Source organism: Lissotriton helveticus, chromosome 2_1, assembly GCF_964261635.1.
Source record: "Lissotriton helveticus chromosome 2_1, aLisHel1.1, whole genome shotgun sequence".
Taxonomy (NCBI): Eukaryota; Metazoa; Chordata; class Amphibia; order Caudata; family Salamandridae; genus Lissotriton; species Lissotriton helveticus.
The window spans coordinates 2090435949-2090457206 of NC_136059.1; positions in this window are offsets into that span (position 1 = coordinate 2090435949).

Sequence of the window (21258 nt, forward strand, 5' to 3'; positions counted from 1 at the left end):
TACCAATTAATTCATTATCAATACACATAAATATAAATATATATTTACTTAACTACAATTGAATTACTTCCCACCCTATTCCCCTATAACCTACAACCCACTCAAAATAATAAATTAAAACAATTAACAAAATTCTCAATTAATCTATTAATTAAAACTTAATTACCAATTAGTAAATAATAATTACTAATAATATCTAATTAACAATAAATTAATTATCAATACATACAAACAAAAATACTTATTTGCCTAATTACAATTAAATTCCTTCCCACCCTATTCCCCTATAAACCCACAACCCGCTACAGTACTAAAACGCAAAATTAAATTACAAATGTTAATAATTCCTAAAAATTTATATTTAATTTACTAGAATTAAATTACTTCCTACCCTATTTCCCAATAAACCCACAACCCGCTACGGAATAAAATTACGCAAAAATTAAATAACTAGTCATTCATTATTTTAAAAAAGAAATTTAAACATACATTACAAATATAATATGTATTTTTAACACATATACTAGCATACATACCACAAACATTTTTCGATATTATGGAAAACAATATTTTAAATTCGATATTATTGGAATCGATATTTCGTACCTTAATTTCGATATTCTAACCAACCATATTTTGATCATTGGATATTCTGTCCATTCTACATTTTTTATTCAATATTCTGTGTAGTCGATATTTATGAATCGAAATTTAGGGTGTTCACCAATATGGTTGAGTGACTGAATATCGAGGTACAAAATATAGACTGCCCAAAATATCGACTCTAAAATATCGAGGGATAGAATATTGAATGCCTATCTACAAACAGGTAAGTACAAAAATATTGAGTACAAAATATTGAATGTTAAAATATAGCAAACTAAAATATCGAATTATTGTAAATGTATTAAAAATAATATAAAAGTAATTAAATAATAAACAAAAAATTAAATAAAACATAGTTCAAATAATGTAAAAAAGCTTAAAATGTAAAAATAATAAATGTAACGTAAAACATTTTTTAACATATATGTACTTAATAATATTATAAAATAAATATTATTCTTAATTATAAAATATTTTAAGCATTATTACAAATATATTTACATATATATATATATATATATATATATATATATATAAACCTATTATCTAAATATAAAAATATATATATATAATAATGTAAATAATTAATGTAATACTTTTTATGTTAATTAATAATTTACCTTACATTAAATATAACAAAATTAAAAACATTACATAGCTAAGGGAATAAAATTAATGTTCACACTCTAACAATTACAAAATAAAAGAATTTGTTGAATAGTGGGAGGCTAAAAATCACTATTCCCACTCCAATGAGTGCAACAGTAGGGAAAGCGTTGTATAGCGTAGGGGTAAAAATTACTATTCCCACTCCAGAGAGTGCAACAGTAGGGAAAACGTTAGATAGCGGGAGGGTAAAAATTACTATTCCCACTCCAGAGAGTGCAACAGTAGAGAAAGCGTTGGATAGCATTGGGTTAACAATTACTATTCCTACTCCAGAGCAGCCGCGTCCGGCAGTGGGAGTAAATGCAGGGCGGTGACATGGGGAGGGGGAGGGGCAGGGTGGGGGTAGTAATGTATGGATTACAGAGTTTTACAGGTAAGTAAACATTTAAATAAATAAAACGAATTTCGTTGCGCGAAATGCATCACATTTTGGGATGCAGTGTACTCAACGAAATTCAGTTTATTTTCATATTCAGATGCTTGTCCAGGGTGATTCCTAGAGATTTGCTGAATCAATAATGCGGGGGGAGCAGTTGAAAGCGGTGAGTTGGTTCATCCAGTCGTCTATTGTAGGAGTATGTTTCGGGGGAGAAATGAGGAGGAATTCTGTTTTGGATGTATTTAACAGGAGGTGGTCCTCCATTAACCAGTTTTGGGTAGTCAGTAGGGTGGAGTTGAGTGAAGTGATTTCATTCGGGGAGGAGATTTTCAGATAGAGTTGGGTGTCATCTGCATCCATGTGGAAGCGAATGTCCAAGGATTTTAGAACATTAGCTAAGGGTTCAAGGAACAAGTTGAAAAGAATGGGTGATAGGGAGGACCCTTGGGGAACCCCCATGGTGATTGGAGATGGCAGGGAGAGGGAGTGGTTAGCTTTAACTCGTTGTGACCTGCGCTGCAGGAAGGATGAGACCCAAAGAAGCACCTGACCGGAGAGGCCCATCCTATGTTCAAGAATGAATAAAAGGTTGTCATGATTGACAGTGTCAAAGACGGAGGAGAGGTCAAGTAGGATAAGGAGGCAGGATAAATTTCGATTAAGCATCATTAAGATGTCATCCAACACATGAGTGAGAGCCGATTCTGAGCTGTGCCCACTCCTACAACCAGATTGGTGTTGGTCCAGAAGATTGAAATTTTCGATATGCGCACAAAGTTGAGACTGCGCACATTTTTCAAGGAGTTTGGCTAGTGTAGGGATACTGGAGATAGGTCGGAAGTTGTTAAGATATGTACTGTCAGATGTTGTTTTTTTAAAAATAGGTGTTACCTGCGCCTCTTTTAGGCAATCAGGGATCGTGCCTTGTGACATAGATGCATTGACGATCTTTGTCATGAAGGGGGATTTCTTCCTTAATTTCTTTGAAGAGGGTGGGAGGTAATGGGTCGTTGAAGTGATTTGATGGGTTAATACTCCGAAGAACCTGTTTGATCTCTGTTTCAGTTAGGGGAATACATGTATCCCAGGAAGCGTTGTTCTTGATACCCCATCTGACTGGTTCTGCCTTGTCTAACAAGGCCAGGGGGGCTGCAGGTTCATTGTGTAGCAATAGAGCCTTCCCGGTCTCCAGATCAATGTTAATAAGTCTACATTTCTCCATGAAGAAGGCAGCCAGATCATCACATGAGGGAGGGATGACTTCCGCAGCTGGACGGTTAGGGGCTTCTACCAATTGTTGTTTAATCAGTTCAAACATTTTCTTGGGTCGATTAGAAAATTGGATAAGTTGGGATCTGAAATATTCCGCTTTAGCTGTCTTGATTTGTTTGTTATAAGCGCTTCTTGTTGATCTTAGGGTTTTTAGATGGTCCGCAGAAGGTGTGGATCTCCAGGAACGTTCGAGGGCCCTTAGATTGCGACGTTCCGAATTTAGGTTGCCATTGAACGAAGGTTTTGATCTTTTAGTAGGTGCATTCTTTTGTTGGAGTGGCGCTATAGAATCCATGATACTGGCAATAGAGGAGTTGTAGTAGTCTGTGAGTGCATTGACTTCAAGTATTTCCCCTTGGGGAGAAAGGGCCCGCTTATAGCGGGTTGCTAGGTCAACTGTGTTGATATCTGTGAGGTCCCTTTTCCATATCTTTGGTTTAGTTGTTTGTGCCTTACACCGGAGGACCTCCGAGTTGAGATGGAATGTAATGATGTGATGATCTGACCAATCACATGGTATGATGGAGTCCAAAGTGATGTTATGACCTTTGGAGATGATGATGTCTAGAGTTTCCCCTTTAGTGTGTGTGGGTTGGTCACAATGTTGAATCAATTTGTGATCATTCAAGAAGGACTTAAGGCATGATACTGCTTGGTCATTAGTATTTGACCAATGTAGGTTAAAGTCCTCAAGGTAAATGTGGGGCTGGACCAATTTCGATATTCTATCCAACTATATTTTGTTAATTCGATATTCTGGCCTCTCTATATTTTTTATTCGATATTCTGGCCAGTCGATATTTCAAATTCGATATTTTGGGAGTTTAGCAGGTCAATGGGACGTAGAAGATGCTGCATATCTTTAGTGACATTTGAATCTGTCTATTCTTAAGCTTGGCATAGTGGTCTTTTCCCTAACCATAGAATAGGATTCTGCTGGTTCCTACCATTGTTTTTATGTTCGCTGGGAAGTTGGGTGTTTTCCACTTTAATTTTCCCTTAAAGTATTCACTATTTACAGGGATGACAGGTATGTAATGGTCATGAAATAAAAACATTGTGCTTTTGCAGCAAATAAGTCAGTTATTCGTTAACCTGCAAAAATGAAAGAAAGTCACTATCTTAGTTTCGTAATGAAGGGCTTTGGCATTATCATGGTAAGGAACACAGTGAGCCACACATTCTCTAGTGCACAGAAGCTAAGTCACTTAAGGGTCAGTGTTGTTTTTGTTTCACTAGTCTCTTTCACTCTACTTGTAAAGATACATTTGAAATCATTCCTTTTTTTGTTCCACTGGCGAGTCTGAGAGTAAAAGGAGAGGAAACTAAGTCCTAAATGATGTACCTACTGTTGAAGATGAAAGGTATATTTCCTTAAGGATAAAGACTTGTTTTTGCATTGAAACCAGAATATCAAGAAATCTTTAACCAGATTTTAGAAAGGGAGCGAAGATAAGGCAGTGGGCCTGGGGGTGAAATTATAGAGGAGGTCAAGAATGCATTGTAGCTTTGAATGCACGTTATTCCCCCAAGATTTGTAGGCCAATAAAAAGAACGAGCCAAACTTGTTGAACAGAAGGACCTATTGGCAGATAGTTGTGCCTGTGAATGGACAGCCTCTTGAAAAAGTGTTGGTTAGCTACATTTTTGCATTAATGTGGTACATTGCTTGTAAGTCACCAAGCTAACCTGCTTGGTAGCTTGGCACGAGCAGTCAGACTTATTTCAGAGGCAATGTGTAAATCACTTGTGCATCCACACACAGTAATTCAGTGAAAACACTGCAAATTGAGTCGACACCAGTTTAGAAAAATAGGCAATATTTATCTGAATACAACAAGACCAAAATGACAATTATCCAGCATACACAAGTCAGGATGTCACATTTCAAAGATTATAAAAATTCAGTCCATAGACATCTATGGATGCATTTCTTTTAACAAGAAAATACATTGGATGCATCACAAAATGAAAGACAAAAAGGCATTAAGGAGGTAAAGTGGTGGAAAAGCAAAGCTGTGCGTCGGTTGCTTACTCCACAAGGGAGGTGATGCGTCAGTACCTTACTTCTAGACAAAGGAGGTGATGCATTGGTTCCTTATTGTAGACAGGGGAGGTGATGTGTCAGTTACATATTGTCAAGGGAGGTGATGCATTGGGTTCTTACTGGAAGGGAAGGTGATGCTTCGATCCCAGACACGCGGCTTTCGATCCTTACTGCTGGGAGGTGTTGACAAAGTATCGGTGTCGAGGGGCGATGCGTCACAAATGCAGACACTCTGTGTCGATACGACAGCAGTGATGAAGGTGCTGCATCGGGCGTCGCCAGGCTACCGACCTAGATGGCCGTTTAGTCCTGGAGCTCCGCCGATCCGCCCAACATCCAGGCATTTATAGCCACCTTTTGCTGGCCCAAATGAACCGCAAATATGTGTGCTGGGTCCGTCATTATGCCCCCAACCCTCTGCGCCTGGTCCGGTGTCTCTGGATGCCCGGACGACTGAGAAACGTTGTCATGAAGCTGGGTGGCTGGTGACGACGATGGTGGAGTGGGCTGATGACAGATGGGCTCGGCTCTCCTGTTCCTTTAAGAGGACCTGATGTGAATGTTCACCAATGTGCCCTGCACGGAGCTCTTCATGAGGTGGTGTGCTGCCTGAAAGCTCCTAGCACAGAGAAGACACCGGTGGAGCGGTCCTATATCCCAGGGAGGGGGCGCCAAATGTGTGCTGAGCCCTGCCTGATAGAGGGAACCAGCAACAGACTGGGCCTGTGCGAATCGGGCTGATCGTCACTGTGAGGTTGTACTGCTGGCACCTGGGGTCGGGTGATGAAGTGCGGTCCTTGAGTGTCTCCCCCTGCCCTGCTACTGATCTTGGATTCCCGGGGGCACCGTGAGTAGTGTGCTGGTTGTGGGGCAAACAGCAAAGTGCTGTGGATGATGCCCTTGGGACCTCTAGATGGGGTGATTCTCTATTTCCTACTGGACTCCTATTCCCCCCTACATCACTGCTGTGACTACGAGCTCCCTGTAAAGACCCCGCATTGCTGAGGACGGTGGACGTGGCCGGATGCTAGCAGCCTGGGAGTGCTTGTGTTGGTGACTGGCCGATAAGCTGAATGCGCTGCAGTCCTGACTCCCCCTGCGATCTGTGCTGGAGTCTTCTCATGATGCCATCGGCGCTGCCATGGTGGTCTATGAGCCTTGCTGGAGCGGGGATTGGCTGTTAAATCTGCAGGCGCCATAAGTCACTTGGATCCTGTATTTGGACTGAACATAGAGGAAAGGGGCCTGAGAGGCAGCGCAAATTGGTCATCTGCTGAGTACAACTGTGCGACACCAGTCCGCGTTGGTCAATGTGAGCCTACGATTCCTGGGGAGTGGCACATTATCTGCCCTTTGCTAGTGGGTATGGTAAGAAGGAAGGACCCCAAACAGAAGTTACTAGATTTCCCCAGGATGGAGGCTCCTGTTAATATCGCTGCGTCCAGCATGGTGGAGGGCAGGGGTGAGTCGCATGATGTCCCGGCTGCTCCCCTCAGTTTCGACGCAATCATGGCAGAATTAAGAGCGGGGCTCCACTCCTTAAATGGCCGGTTCGATGCGCTGGACAAAAGGTTGGACACAATGGGAATTAGATTAGATACGAATGGCAACTGGATTTTACAGAGGGACGGATATAAGATCTGGAAGATGGCGCTGCTCAATCTGTCAAACGATTAGATCACATGGAAATAATACTGAAGACTGTAGCTATGAAGAACAAGGACCTTGAAGTGAGGAGTCGGTGCAACAACCTTCGTATTCTTTGGATTGCGGAATGTACAAAAATGGGCAGAATGGACCATTTTGTAGAGTCACTGCTAACTCACCTGTTTGGAAAGGAAGCATTTACCAAAATGTTTTTAGTTTGGAGAAGCACTCCTTGTCTTAATTTGCTGCTGATCAAGTTTAAACAATTTTTTTTTAAAAACTTTAGTGAAAGCGTGCAGTAGAGGTAGCACGTTTGTCCCAGCCGTGCCACTACTGAAACATCCTATCTTGAGTGAAGAACACTCAACCTCTACGCACTGTTACTACTGTGGTTCTAAGATCTAGAACATCACTACAAACTTAACTCAGTCTCAAAACAATAATACACTTAACAAATAATTTCTGGGCTCTGTTGCAACAACCATCAATTAAAGCTGACAAGGTGTTTATTTTGGAACTGTTACATTTTTGTTTGTACCACAGTTATTTCCAATGGACCATGAAGTTTTTTCTCCAACAAAATGGAACCTCCATGGGATTTGCAGGGGCACCTGCCTATGCAAATACCTTCATGGCGAAATTTGAGGCAGACTTCATCTATAGTGACAGCAATTGGCAAGCCCAAGCGATCATATATCGAAGATTCATAGACGATATTTTTGTATTATGGTCTGGATCAAGGGAAAGTCTAGAAGATCAAATTGCAAGACTTAACCATTGCATGGAACATATCGAGTTCACTCATACTATCAGTGAAAAAGAATTACCATTTCTGGATGTAATGGTTAATATTCAAGAACTCAAGGTGAAAACAAAAGTGTACAGGAAAGAGACGGATGTCAACAATGCTTTATTGTTCCAAAGCTTTCATCCCCAAAACTTGAAAAACAATCTACCAGTCTCACAGTATATGAGAATCAAGAGAATTTGCTCTGAAGAGAATGATTTTGAAGAACAATTAGAAACCCAGCATCAAAGATACAAAGAAAAGGGGTATCCCGATGAGGTTTTGGTCAAATCTAGTAGGAGGATACATACTTTCAGCAGAGACAATCTTCTTCAACAGAAGTCCAAGAAAATCATTGAAAGACATGTTTATGTCATGAAATACTCTACAGCGTCACAAAAAATCAAAAACATTGTGAACAGACATTGGGAACTACTGCAGAATGAACCAGACTTTAAAGGGATATTCAATCAAAAGCCAATCTTTGCTTATTCACAATCTAAAAACTTGAAAGAATTGTTAATGACACCTAAAAGAGAAGTGGAAATTACTTACAAGGGAATGAAAAAATGTTACAATTGTGTGCACTGCGCTAATGTGGCAGAGGGAAGGATTATACATCATCCTCACACAGGAAAGGAAATTGAGTTGCACTATGATGGAGACTGTAATTCCCAAAATGTGATCTACCATATAAAATGCCCATGTGGGAAAATATATGTGGGTAAAACAGAAAGGAAACTGAAAATAAGAATCTCAGAACACAAGAGTACTATTAGGAATCGAAACATGAAAAGCAATTTGGCAAAACACTGGTCAGAACATCACCACAACATATCCCAGATTAGGTTCTCAATACTGGAAAAAGTTAGAACTTACGAGGGGTTGATCTCACCAGATCCCTCCTCCAAAGAGAGATCTATTGGATCAGGAGATTAGAAACGCAGGAGCCAAAAGGGCTCAACGAAAAAATAGATCTGATTTGTTTTTTGTAAATAATCATATTTGAATCTCTGTGTTACCATAGGAGTGTTGCTTGCATTTTGAGACTGATATACCGATCAAGTTATTGGTTTTTGGAATGTTTAGTGAAAAAGTGTACCACTCATCTTCCTCCTCATTTGAGTTCATTATTTTCCCTATCATTCTTTATCTTGTACATTTTCTTCTTTACTTATTCCTGCACCACATTCCACAGTTTACGATCACGGTTCAGCCCGAACCAGCTTATTAACCCCGACCACCACCTCTCCAAGATGGCACCCGCGGACGGTAGAACAGTAGCCCCTTTTCAGTTATTCAACCCTGACGAATCACCTTTCTAAGATGGCGCCCGTGGACGGTAGAACAGTAGCCCTTTTTCAGTTTCTTAGAATAGAACGCCAATAGTACAAGAAAACGATCAGCGGCAATTGTTGCAGCCGAGCTAGAAAGTACGGGTGAACCGGAGGACTGGGTTTTGTTCTCATTGTTCAAAGTTAAGGTCAAGGTAAGAGGAACTTGTTCATTTGGGGTTTGCAACCTCATAGCGAGCAAAACAGTGTTCAGTTGAGTGGCACCGAGTGATAGCGTTTACATCTTGATTTACACTGCCTTTCCAGGTGGCAGAACAAGCTCAAGGTTTTTCGATAAGATGGTGCAAAGAGAGAGCTACAGCGTTATTTGAGAGGAGGTAAGGCAGGACTGGAGGTTGGTCTCCGTTGTATTTTTGAAAGTCATTTCGGGACAGCTGACTAAAGTAGATGTCTTGCATTCAGGTTCCCCAATAGGAGCGCCAGCATTTGGTACATGAGCACAGTGAGTTCATTTTCTCTTCTATCACAACACAGTGGTGTGACGATGGGGAGACTTTCTTTCCATGATTTTTTATGATTTCAGGTCATTATTCTTGCATATTGTGAGTTTTGAGTTAATTAACTCTTGCATATTGTGGATTTTTATGAACGTCGTGAATACTGAGCTACAGGAAAATAATGCATATATACATGTTTAGATTACAGGCCCCTGAGGAAGAGCTCGCTGAGCTCGAAATGCATCGGGCATAAAGAAACACATCACCTTGGACGTCAATCATTATTAATTGTTCTGTACAACTGCAATACATGTGTAATTTTGTTTAAATTACGAATAGGAATGTTTGTTTGAAAAGATATCATGAAAATTTTGGTAAATATAATCAAAACATGAGCAGAAATTATTCGTTAAGTGTATTATTGTTTTGAGACTGAGTTAAGTTTGTAGTGATGTTCTAGATCTTAGAACCACAATAGTAACAGTGCGTAGAGGTTGAGTGTTCTTCACTCAAGATAGAAGGAAGCATTTACCCCCATGTTCCTAGTTGAAAGATCCCATAGATCCTTGGGGCCCCGGCCTAATCCAGGCGCGCCCCCCAGGCCAATCATCGCTAGGATGATGAACTATTGGGACCGGTATGCAGTGCTTTGTTTATCCTGTGAGATGGGTACATTATCCTGGCAGGAATCCACAGTGTTGATTTTACCGGACTTTACCGCCATGGTACAACACACACAAAGGAAGTTTGTGGGAGTAAAGGCCTCGCTGAGAAAGTTGGGACTCAGGTACGGCATGCTCTATCCCGCCAGACTCCGAATTGACGTAGATGGCAATCCAGAGTGTTCGATTCTCCCACTGCCACCCAGGAATTCTGCTGTGACTTTATAAGAGGTTGGGTATCTCAGGTGGGGCGCTCATCTGGTGCCTCTCCACCACCGAGTGGATCGGCGGCAAGTGTGGAACTGTCCACGTCGGACTACGTGGGTCAAAAGTAAGATGGTTCTGATGACTTTTGGGACGAGTTTGATAAATGGCTAAGTGCGAATAGGTATTCTGTTTTTAAATGTAGACCTATAAATATGTCGGGCAGATTGGCGAAGCATTGCCTCCCCCCTTGGTGTTTATCACCAGTAATTTAGGTATTGATACAGTGCATAGGTTGGTGCGCTCCTTTGTAGACTTTTGAGTGAATCATTATGTTGGTTTCTTATTTGGTAAGGGGTCATGTCCCTGTGTTGGGGGTTGCAGGGATGGGTGGAGGGAGGGGGTTGGGGTTTGTTATTGATTGCATTTATTTTCTGTTCTGTTTGTCAAGTGATTATATCACAGGGTGCGCTGTACTTCGCATCACTAGATTTAGCAGGAGGCTAGACACTTTCCCGAATGGCGCTTAATGACTTAGCAATGCACATTGACCTGACATTGCTTACCTGGAATGTACGTGGGTTAAATAATGATAGGAAGGCCAAACAGGTCCTTAATTATCTACAGAGACACCAGGCCGGGGTGGCATTCCTGCAGGAGACACACTTGCCCAAAGCGAGCTCGACCACATTTGCGACAGCTTGGGGTCCGCATAGGTATTTTGCTAACTATAGCTCCTACGAGCGTGGGGCAGCAGTGCTCATCCACAAACATCTCCCTTTTCAACACGCCACAACATGTACCAATAGTAAAGGCCGGTATGTTATTGTTACAGGACATTTTATGGGGCATAAAATTGCGTTTGTTTGCTTGTATGCTCCTAACGTGGATGATCCTGAATTTTTTTTAACGCTTTATATACAACTCCTACAGGTAGACGCTGACAATATTTGCATGGGAGGTGATTTCAATTTACTCCTGGATCCGCTGCGTGATAGTACATCCATGGCAGCAGACTCCAAGGCTCGAACTTGTGCGGCCCTTCTCGCGCTATGTGGGGAGTTAGGCACTGCCACCCTTATGAACATGCATACACACATTACTCAGTCCTGCATTATACCTGGACATGTTTAGACTACTGGTTAGTTACTCCTTCATTAGTTTCCTGGTTTAAAGAGATTAGTCACTTACCCAGAACCCTTTTGGATCATGCTCCAGTAAGGTTGACCATCATAAACCCCAGGCTGGTGGGAAGCGGAAGGCAGTGGAGGTTCAATGGCCGGGCCCTGCTAGACAGTGACAGGGAGGCTGTATTGGAATATTTTGACATTAACACAGGCTCAGTCTCATCCTGGGCTACACTAGGGGAAGCATTCAAGGCCTATACAAGAGGGGATCTATTTCCAAACATGCAGGGGTATTGCGGGTTCTGCGCTCCACTATTGCACAGATAGAGTCAAAGCTGAGTGAGTTGGATCAGGCATCAATCAGGCACCCAGACATTGATACACGGGATAAGCGATTAGTATTACTGACAGAATTTAGAACTCCACCCTGTACATATTGCAGAGCTCCTGTAGCTGGTGATATACCACAGGTTATTTTGAAAGCCATTGAGGAATGGGGCTGGCAGTCACAAGGATGGAAGGGGATCAAGTGTGGTGGAAGTGGGCATGTGGAGGAATTAATTGAATGGAGTTTGGTCACAAGTTATCTTGCAAAGAATTCTTCAGAGGGATCACTGACATAATATCGACAGTCACAATATCGAGATGACAAAATATCGAGGTAAAAATATCAACTGCCAAAATATGGACTTCCTATCTTCAAACAGGTAAGTACAAAAATATCGACTCCAAAATATCGAGTGTAAAAAATATAGACTGTCAAAATATCGATTTTTTTAAATGTCTTAAAAGTAATTTAAAAGTAATATAATAATAAATAAATTATTTTTAACTTATTTAAAATACTTAAATAAACGTAACATTAAAAAATAATTAATATAACTAAAAAAAAAAATTATTTTTTAATACATCTATATCTATACTACTATTATAAAGAGAGAACTATGTCCTTTGAACCAGGTAAACTCGAAAACTACTCCACCAATCCAAACACCCAATACATCTTTGAAAACATCAGGGCAAGCAGATGGACATAGGCTATATGAAAAAAACAAATATACGTTGTTTAAAAAATAAAATATAAAAAAAAAGTAGTCCCTTGCAAGTAGCGCCGGCCGCGACGTGCGTTCTGACATCAGGAGCAAGGGGAGGAGCGGCGTAGAGGAAGAGCGGCGGATGTGAGCGCGGGGAGGAGTGGCGGAGGAGGTAGGTCAAGCACCCGCGGCATCAGGAGCAAGGGGAGGAGCGGCATAGAGGAAGAGCGGCGGACGTGAGCGCGGGGAGGAGTGGCGGCGGAGGAGGTAGGTCAAGCACCCGCTCCGGGGGACCCAATGATAACGTCGGGGAGGGTGGGGGCCCTCAAGCAGCCTTAACGTAGGGGCGGGCGGGGGCCCTGAAGCAGCCTTAACGTCGGGGCGGGCGGGGGCCCAGAAGCAGCCTTAACGTCGGGGCGGGCGGGGGCACGGAAGCAGCCTTAACGTTGGGGCGGGCGGGGGCCCTGAAGAACTTTATGTTTATGTTGTTCACACAGCTCAGGGATCACAATTATTTGGCAACTTATCACACGCAAAACAAAAAAAGCACTCGAGAGAATAAGCAGAGATGGGCACTTACATTTAGGATTTATTGCACACTGAAGCAGCCCTAACGTCGGGGCAGGCGGGGGCCAAAACAAAAAACTGCACTCGAGAGCATAAGCAGAGATGGGCACTTACATTTAGGATTAATTGCACATTTCTAAGACGGCGAACACCCTCAGGTTGACATCTTGCATGGTATTAACATCAATATGTATCACATAGCTCAAAATGAGGCCCACACTACCTCTGCTGCCATATTCATTTGTACTATTCTGCCAAAGATCAGTAAATAGCACTTCTCTGGCCACTCTCTATAAGTAAGCAACTGATTTCAATGCACATTGGGCGGGCGGGGGCCCTGAGGCAGCCTTTTGCTCCCGGACAACGTCGGGACGTGCTGCTAGTATATATATATAAATACATATTATTAACACATTATATACAATATTTTTACCGTAGGATAGCAAAAGGTTTAAATTTATTGTAACGACTCCAGTGAGTGCAACAGAAGGGAGAGCGTTGGATAGCGTAGTGGTAAAAATTACTATTCCCACTCCAGCGAGTGCAACAGTAGGGAAAGCGTTGGATAGCGTAGGGGTAAAAATTACTATTCCCACTCCAGAGAGTGCAACAGTATGGAAAGCGTTGGATAGCGTAGGGGTAAAAATGACTATTCCCACTCTAGAGAGTGCAACAGTAGGGTAAGCGTTGGATAGCGTAGGGGTTAAAATTACTATTCCAACTCCAGAGAGTGCAACAGTAGGGAAAGCGTTGGATAGCGTAGGGGTTAAAGTTACTATTCCCACTCCAGAGAGTGCAACAGTACTGAAAGAGTTGGATAGCGTAGGGGTAAAAATTACTATTCCCACTCCAGCGAGTGCAACAGTAGGGAAAGCGTTGGATAGCGTAGGGGTAAAAATTACTAATCCCACTCCAGAGAGTGCAACAGTAGGGAAAGCGTTGGATAGCGTAGGGGTAAAAATTACTATTCCCACTCCAGAGAGTGCAACAGTAGGGAAAGCGTTGGATAGCTAGGGATAAAAATTACTATTCCCACTCCAGTAAGTGCAACAGTAGGGAAAGCGTAGGATAGCGTAGGTGTAAAAATTACTACTCCAACTCCAGAGAGTGCAACAGTAGGGAAAGAGTTGGATAGCGTAGGGGTTAAAATTACTATTCCAACTTCAGAGAGTGCAATAGTAGGGATAGTAAATACTTCATATATAAATATAAATAACATAAATAGTAATACCAATTACAAATTAATTAAAATATTTTACAATTGTATAAAATATATTAAATAATTATTATAAATACAAATTAAAATTATTTAATTATAAACATTACCTACTAATACTAATTAATTACCTATTAACAATAAATGAATTTACAATTTAAAAATTAATCAATTAATTTTAATTACCAATTATATTTTAATTAATTACCTATTAATAATTAATTAACAATTAATTCTAAATAAATACCAATAAATTAAATGACATATTTAATTACATATAATTAAATGTCTTCCCACCCTATTCCCCTATAAACCCGCTACAGAAAATAAATTAATGAAATTAACATATTTATCAATTAAAATTATTTACCAATTATATTTTAATTAATTACCAATTATTATTTAATTAATAATTCATTCAAAATAATTAACAATAAATAAATTAACATATATAAATTAACATATTTAATTAATTATAATTAAATTACTTCCCACCCTATTCCCCTATAAACCCACAACCTGCCACAGAAAATAAATTACTAAAAATAAAATATTTATCAATTAATCAATTATAATTAATTACCAATTATATTTGAATTAATTACCAATTAATATTTAATTACCAATTAATTCTAAATAAATATCAATAAATAAATTAACATATTTAATTAATTATAATTACATTACTTCCCACCCTATTCCCCTATAAACCCACAACCCGCTACAGAAAATAAATTACTAAAATTAAAATATTTATCAATTAATCAATTATAATTAATTACCAATTATATTTTAATTAATTACCAATTAATAATTAATTAACAATTGATTCTAAATAAATATCAATAAATAAATTAACATATTTAATTAATTATAATTAAATTACTTCCCACCCTATTCCCCTATAAACCCACACTCCGGTAAAGAATTATATTACACAAAAAATAAAAAATAATATTAACTTACCTTAAATTAGATATTTTTGTTGTCTATATTATGTCTAGTCGATATTATGTCCATTCTATATTTTTGATTCGATATTATGTCCATTCTATTCGATATTAATTTTTTCTAGTTGATATTTTTGTTGTCTATATTATGTCTAGTCGATATTATGTCCATTCTATATTTTTTACTCGATATTGTGTCTAGTCGATATTAAAAACTCGATATTTTGACTCTATACCCTTCAGAGAGGGAGACGATGTGGCTAAGATGTTTTGAACAGGGACACAAGAGTCAAAAGAAATCTGGTTATGTCACAGGACTGTTTATGCACATGAATATATCTATCCTTGATATGTGCACAGCATTTTATGTACAATTTTTAGAACACCTTCAAACTTTATTTTATATTTTTCCGTTTATCTATCTATCCTCGACCCCGTTGGTGATTTAATTTTACATTTAATCTGTTATTTTCGTTTTGCTTTGTGTGGTGATGGGAGGTGGCTGTTTGCTTTGAGCTCTCCTGATGCAGTACTGATCAAGGTTTCACTGCAAGTTTTTAGAGTTAGTATTTAATTGTATATGAGCTAGAAGATGGAGATCTTGTTGTAACACAGTAATATAAGAAAGCTCTTGTGTTTGCACTTTTCTATGAAAATAAAAAAATAAACCAGAGTTGACAAATGTGGTTTACTACCACCCAATGCATGGTTTGGCATGTTGAGCAGGACGAGGATATTATGGTTTCTATCTTCTCGCAGCGAATAATACAGAGCCGTTCTTTCCTCCAGACACGGCACAAATAGAATTTATTAATAGAAGTGACATATAAATATATAAGAAATGAAGATATAGGGAAGGAGAATGATCTTATTTTCTCATAAATGTGTGGTTCTAGAGCAAGAAGTAGCAGGATTATTCTCATTGGAGGGGCAACCAATGATAAAATGAGGAAGAACATGACGCATAAAAATGTTAGTATTCAAGAATCTGTCTCGCAGCATGAGTAATTGGACACATTCGCAAATAGTTTCCAAAACATCTCGGATACACTAGGAGAAGAAATTGTACTTAGAAATCTAACAAAACACAGAGAGTATTTTGAACTTTGTGCCAAATAAATGTATAAATCTGTGTTTATAAGTACTCTTATACCATCCTTTCCTGGGTTTTTAGTGTATTCGAGCCCAATGAAAATGAATATGTACCGTTAAAATATAGAATTTAGAACAAATGTCATTACAAACAGATTTTCACATTCATTACTTGGTAACGATTCACATTGAATGTTATAACTACAGTACAGCCTACCAGGATCTACCAATGCTGCATCTTGGTTTATGATGTGTTTATATAACTTTGTTTATAGCTCCTACACACGTATACACACATAACACAATCCATATAAATGCCGACCCACTGAGATTATCTTTTATTAAAATTGTTGGCAGAGGGGAGAGGTATATTAACCACTTGATGCTTCTCACCTCATTGGTCATTGCCCTTTCTCTACACTCAGCAATAATAATAATTGCATATTATATTTTAACATCTGTATATATATATATATATATACATATATATATATATATACTGTCATTGATGTAGAAGAGTAACACTTTTGAAAGAATTTCAAATTACCTTTAATTTAATCATTGAATTTGACGAACTTGCTTCCAGGAAGAAGTGCAGTACAATGACAGTGTACCTCTAAGTACAACGAGTCTTCATAATTTATCAGTATCTGTCATGGAGGAACATTATTAATAGGCTATCTTGGTCATATATTTACTGTTTGAGAGAGTCAAGGTGGGTGAGGAGACCGTGACAGCAGCTGTTCTAATATTTAAAAGGGTTCCACATTTCAACAGTTTATTCCTTTTCACCATATTCTAAAACTGCTTGGGAAAACTTTACAAGTCAATATCTAAGCCACAACATAGTCTCTGTCTCTCTCTCTATCTCTCTCTGCCTCCCTCTCTCTTTTAACCCCTTTTTCACTCTCTTTATTTCTCCCCCATGTGCTCTCTCTCTCTCAACGCTGACTGTGGTTAAAGTACTGGCAGATTTCCCAAGTGAACTAATATCCAAACGCAAGAGGGAAACATGAAAACTGTTGTTTTACAATGTGTACTGCAATACTTCATTGCAAACATCAATCAATACATTCTCATTCCTGGTTGTGGCCAACAGGGAATATAAAGTATTATTTCCAGAAGCAAGCAAAGTTAGGAAAGAAGTACTAACAAAGTGAAATCTGTGAGAGGAAGTGACTTGCCAAAATAACCTAATACATTTAAGTAGGAGGATTCCATAGGGTCTCACTCATTTTTTAACATGATTATTGGATTGTGTTCCTTTAGGCGCATGTATCCTGGTTATTGTAAATGATCGAATTCTACATTGAGAAAATGTACCATGTCCATCCTTGTTCTACTCCAACAAAAATAAACTCAATTTCCCTGTTAAACTCTTTGTTCTATGGTAGTGGACATTTAGTTTCTATTAACATGTGGAGCTTAACTGATGAATTAGCACTGTGAGGTGCCTTCAGAGTGTGGTTTGTGCTCAGTAAAAAATAAAAAAATTTAAGGTACCTTCAGACCGATGTGTAACATCATTTAATTCCAAAGCTCGAGCGGGTATGCCTTCTGGGTATCAGCTTCAGTTTTCTTTACTGTTGGAAATTACAATCTTATGCGTGGTGCCACCCCAGATGTTTGCCTTGACTGTTTTTGCTGACTGTAGAACTCTGTGAACTTTACGCCTGTTAACCACACGGAAAGTGCCTATGTGACCAATTTCAGCATAATGAAATTGGCATACTCCTGATTGACAAATGTAACTTACTTATAAGTGTCCCTAGTATATGCTACATAAGTGTGCCGAGGGCTTGTCAGTTAAATGTCAGAAGTAGACTGCCATACCCATTGTGCCAAGACTGAAGGCGTACTATGTGTAGTCTGGCTGTGCAGTTTTAAACAGCAAATTGAACCTGTCAAAATAACCCTTTTGTCAGGCCTAAACCTTTCTTTTAAATATTTATGTCACTCCTGAGTAGTACTTAGTGATTATTAGGCAGGCTGCATGGTATTTACAGTAGTACATTTAAAATTATAATGTTAAACAAGTCCTTGCAGTAAAAAGGCCTCAAAGGGATTTATTTTACTGTAGCGGGGTTGGCTGTTCTGTAGGAAAGCATTGGGATAGTAGTAGTAGTAGAAGTATTTCTTTTCTGTTTTTACAAAAACCATAACAACTCAATCAATTTCACAAACATATAGAATAATTTTGCTATTGTTCAAAATAATATGTAAAAGACCTGTGAATTAAGATGATAATAATAATATTCTTATAAAATATATAACGATTCCACTACGGTTAGTTATTAAAAGCTGGACTAATACTAAACAACCCCTCTTGTTCAGATCCATAGTAATTGGCCACTTTCATATCATGTGCACTAATATTTTACTTGATAAAATGACACATGCATACATTCCAGTATAACGTTTTTTTTTCAAATAATGCTGTAGAATTTACACTTCCTAATACTGTGGGGTCATATTAGTTAACCCATTATGTTAGAAGTCTCAATACCATATAAGACGTTTTAAAATCTAATATACATTGATTAGAAAAAGTATAAAATCACACACAGATTTTAACCCCAATATGTTAGAATTCTTAATACCATATAAGACGTTTTAAAATCTAATATTCATTGAGCAGATAAAGTGTAAGGCCACACACAGCAGAGAGCCATTTTCATTGTTTTATGGGGAGTTTCATCTTCCTGTTTATTAGTCTCCAGGCATACAGAAAATATCTGGACAGGGGAAAACTAACCATTCTGAGTGATCACTTCTGAGGATTTGAATTATGAATTTTAAACAATTTACTGATAAAATACAACATATTGGAATTAACCAGGTTCTTCTGATCTAAATATACTCGTAAATGCTCTTCATTTTCATGGTTAGCCATACATGTGGGAGAGGTGGCAAAGAGCACTCTTCCACTAACTACAAAATTCATTTACTGGCAAAATACCATATCTGAATTTTAAAAACAAGGATTTTGCCAACGGTGGTTCTATACTATTCCAAAACTCCTCTGGAGACATATTATCTTTAAAGTCATGAAACCTCCTTGTTAGGTACCTGGTATTTCCCCTTTTAACCATGGCTCATTGATACGATTCTAATATCTCTTTTTTAAATTAGTCAGAGGTTTTTTCTCAATACTCTCAGGATTAGTCCAGAACTCACTCACACTCAATCAGTACATCCAGCTCTTTGTGTACTTTAACCGCGGGATATTCCCTTTGGTGTCTAATGCCATCACATCAAGCAGTGATTGTCTCAGAGGAAGTGGTGAATTGCTTCACCAAACTCGAATCCAGAAAGCAAGGGACCTAAAAGCAACCACATGTGCTAAATTTTTGATCCCCAAATCCAGGTGCATGGGAGTCAAAGGGGCACTTCGGGATGTTCCAAAGCTGATCTCATAAAAACATTCTCTGCTTTTTCAATAGCCCCTACATAATTTTGACCCCAGAGCTCTGTGCCATATACTGAGGCTCCTACCTCCTTGGCTTGATAAACTTTATTAACTGAGGCATCAGGCCTATAAATTGACATTTTCATGTTTTTTATTAATGCAGAACTTATATATTGGAGTGATAATTGGGATAGTATATTAATGTTAACTCCGGCTAGGAAGCAAAATGTAATTGCTGTACTTTTTAAAATATTTATTACAACCCCATGTCACTGTTGAAGCTGGATTTGGGATATCTATTTTGGAAAAGGCAGATTAATTTACCTGCATCTTTCATTAGCCTGGAGTTTTTTGGAAAAGGTACTTTTAGAAAGTTCCCCTTTACCCGCCTAAAGCCTCTGGAGTCCGATTTGTGTGAGCTTGAACTATCACCCAGGAGCTTAATAGCCCACTTGATGAGGTGTGAACTTTCTGCCAGAGCTTTTTGGAAAAGGTACTTTTAGAAAGTTCCACTTTACCCACCTAAAGCCTCTGGAGTCCGATTCGCGTGAGCTTGAACTATCCCCCAGGAGCTTAATAGCCCACTTGATGAGGTGTGAACTTGCTGCCAGAGCTGATACTAAGTCCATTCTCTGGCACCTACATCTATTTTAGGAGAGAAAACAATCATTTAAAAGGGTGATTTCACGATCTTGATACACAGTATAAGAAATGATTACATTTCACCCCCACAAAACAAGGGTGCTATGGGGCACTTGCAACGAGGCAAAAGGAAGTCATTCCATTTGTATATAAATTCTAAACATGTGCGAACGCCTAGAAGTATATGACTAGCATAGATTTCCATCTTTCATATGTGATTCTCAATTTCATGAAGTTAAGAATGTAGTTATAATCCTAGGATTATCCCTAGGGGACCATATTTGCAATTCCATCAAGTTAAAGAATACCACATGGAACTTCTTCAGGCCTCCCTTAATTATCAAGAGTGGATCTCTTGAAACAATGCCTCATCAGCACTGCGCATCAGTCTTTAGTCAAGACAATTGGAGAAACTGTGGTGGCTGATAAGATGTGATAGGATGTTACCATTTCTCGCCTTTCGTCTTAAAAGTAACACATTTTTGGTAAAGTATGGCTAGATGAAGTGAAAGTGCTTACACTACACATCAGTGGGCACGAACAACATTAAGCCTCATTTGTGTTACAAACATGTGAGGGAAGGGTTAGCCATTTAAAAAGGTACACAGTAGGGTTAATGCAGGTTAAATGTTTATCAGCCCTCAGTGGAGTTCAAACGTAAGGGTGAAGTAATGATAGAATATTCGGGGACTTATAGTAAGGCAGATTAATTTACCTGCATCTTTCATTAGCCTGGAGTTTACCTCCACCGCTTAGAACCTGGCAAACAAATCCTCTTAGCTCAAATATACATATATGAATTTGATGTAAAGCAATATAAATATTGGATGGGCACTTTTCACCAATTTCTGCTCTGCTCAAAAAGTGGTGATTGGTTATCAGTGCTAGCAACGGAGTGGTACAGGTCCCTGACTATGTGAATTACAGCCCCTAAACTTAATGTAATCAGTCTATAGAGACGTGAATTGACATTGTTTGTTTTAATATATTTGTTTGGCAGCTTACATTTAGCTCTTGTGTTAAGTTCATTGATGGCTCCAGCGGCGCTGATGCATGTGAGTTGATTTTGATGTCTTACAACTGTCTACATTCTAGTGTTCCTTTGATATGAGGATAAACTCGTGCTAGAGGATATTAGCATTGTATAATCCATATT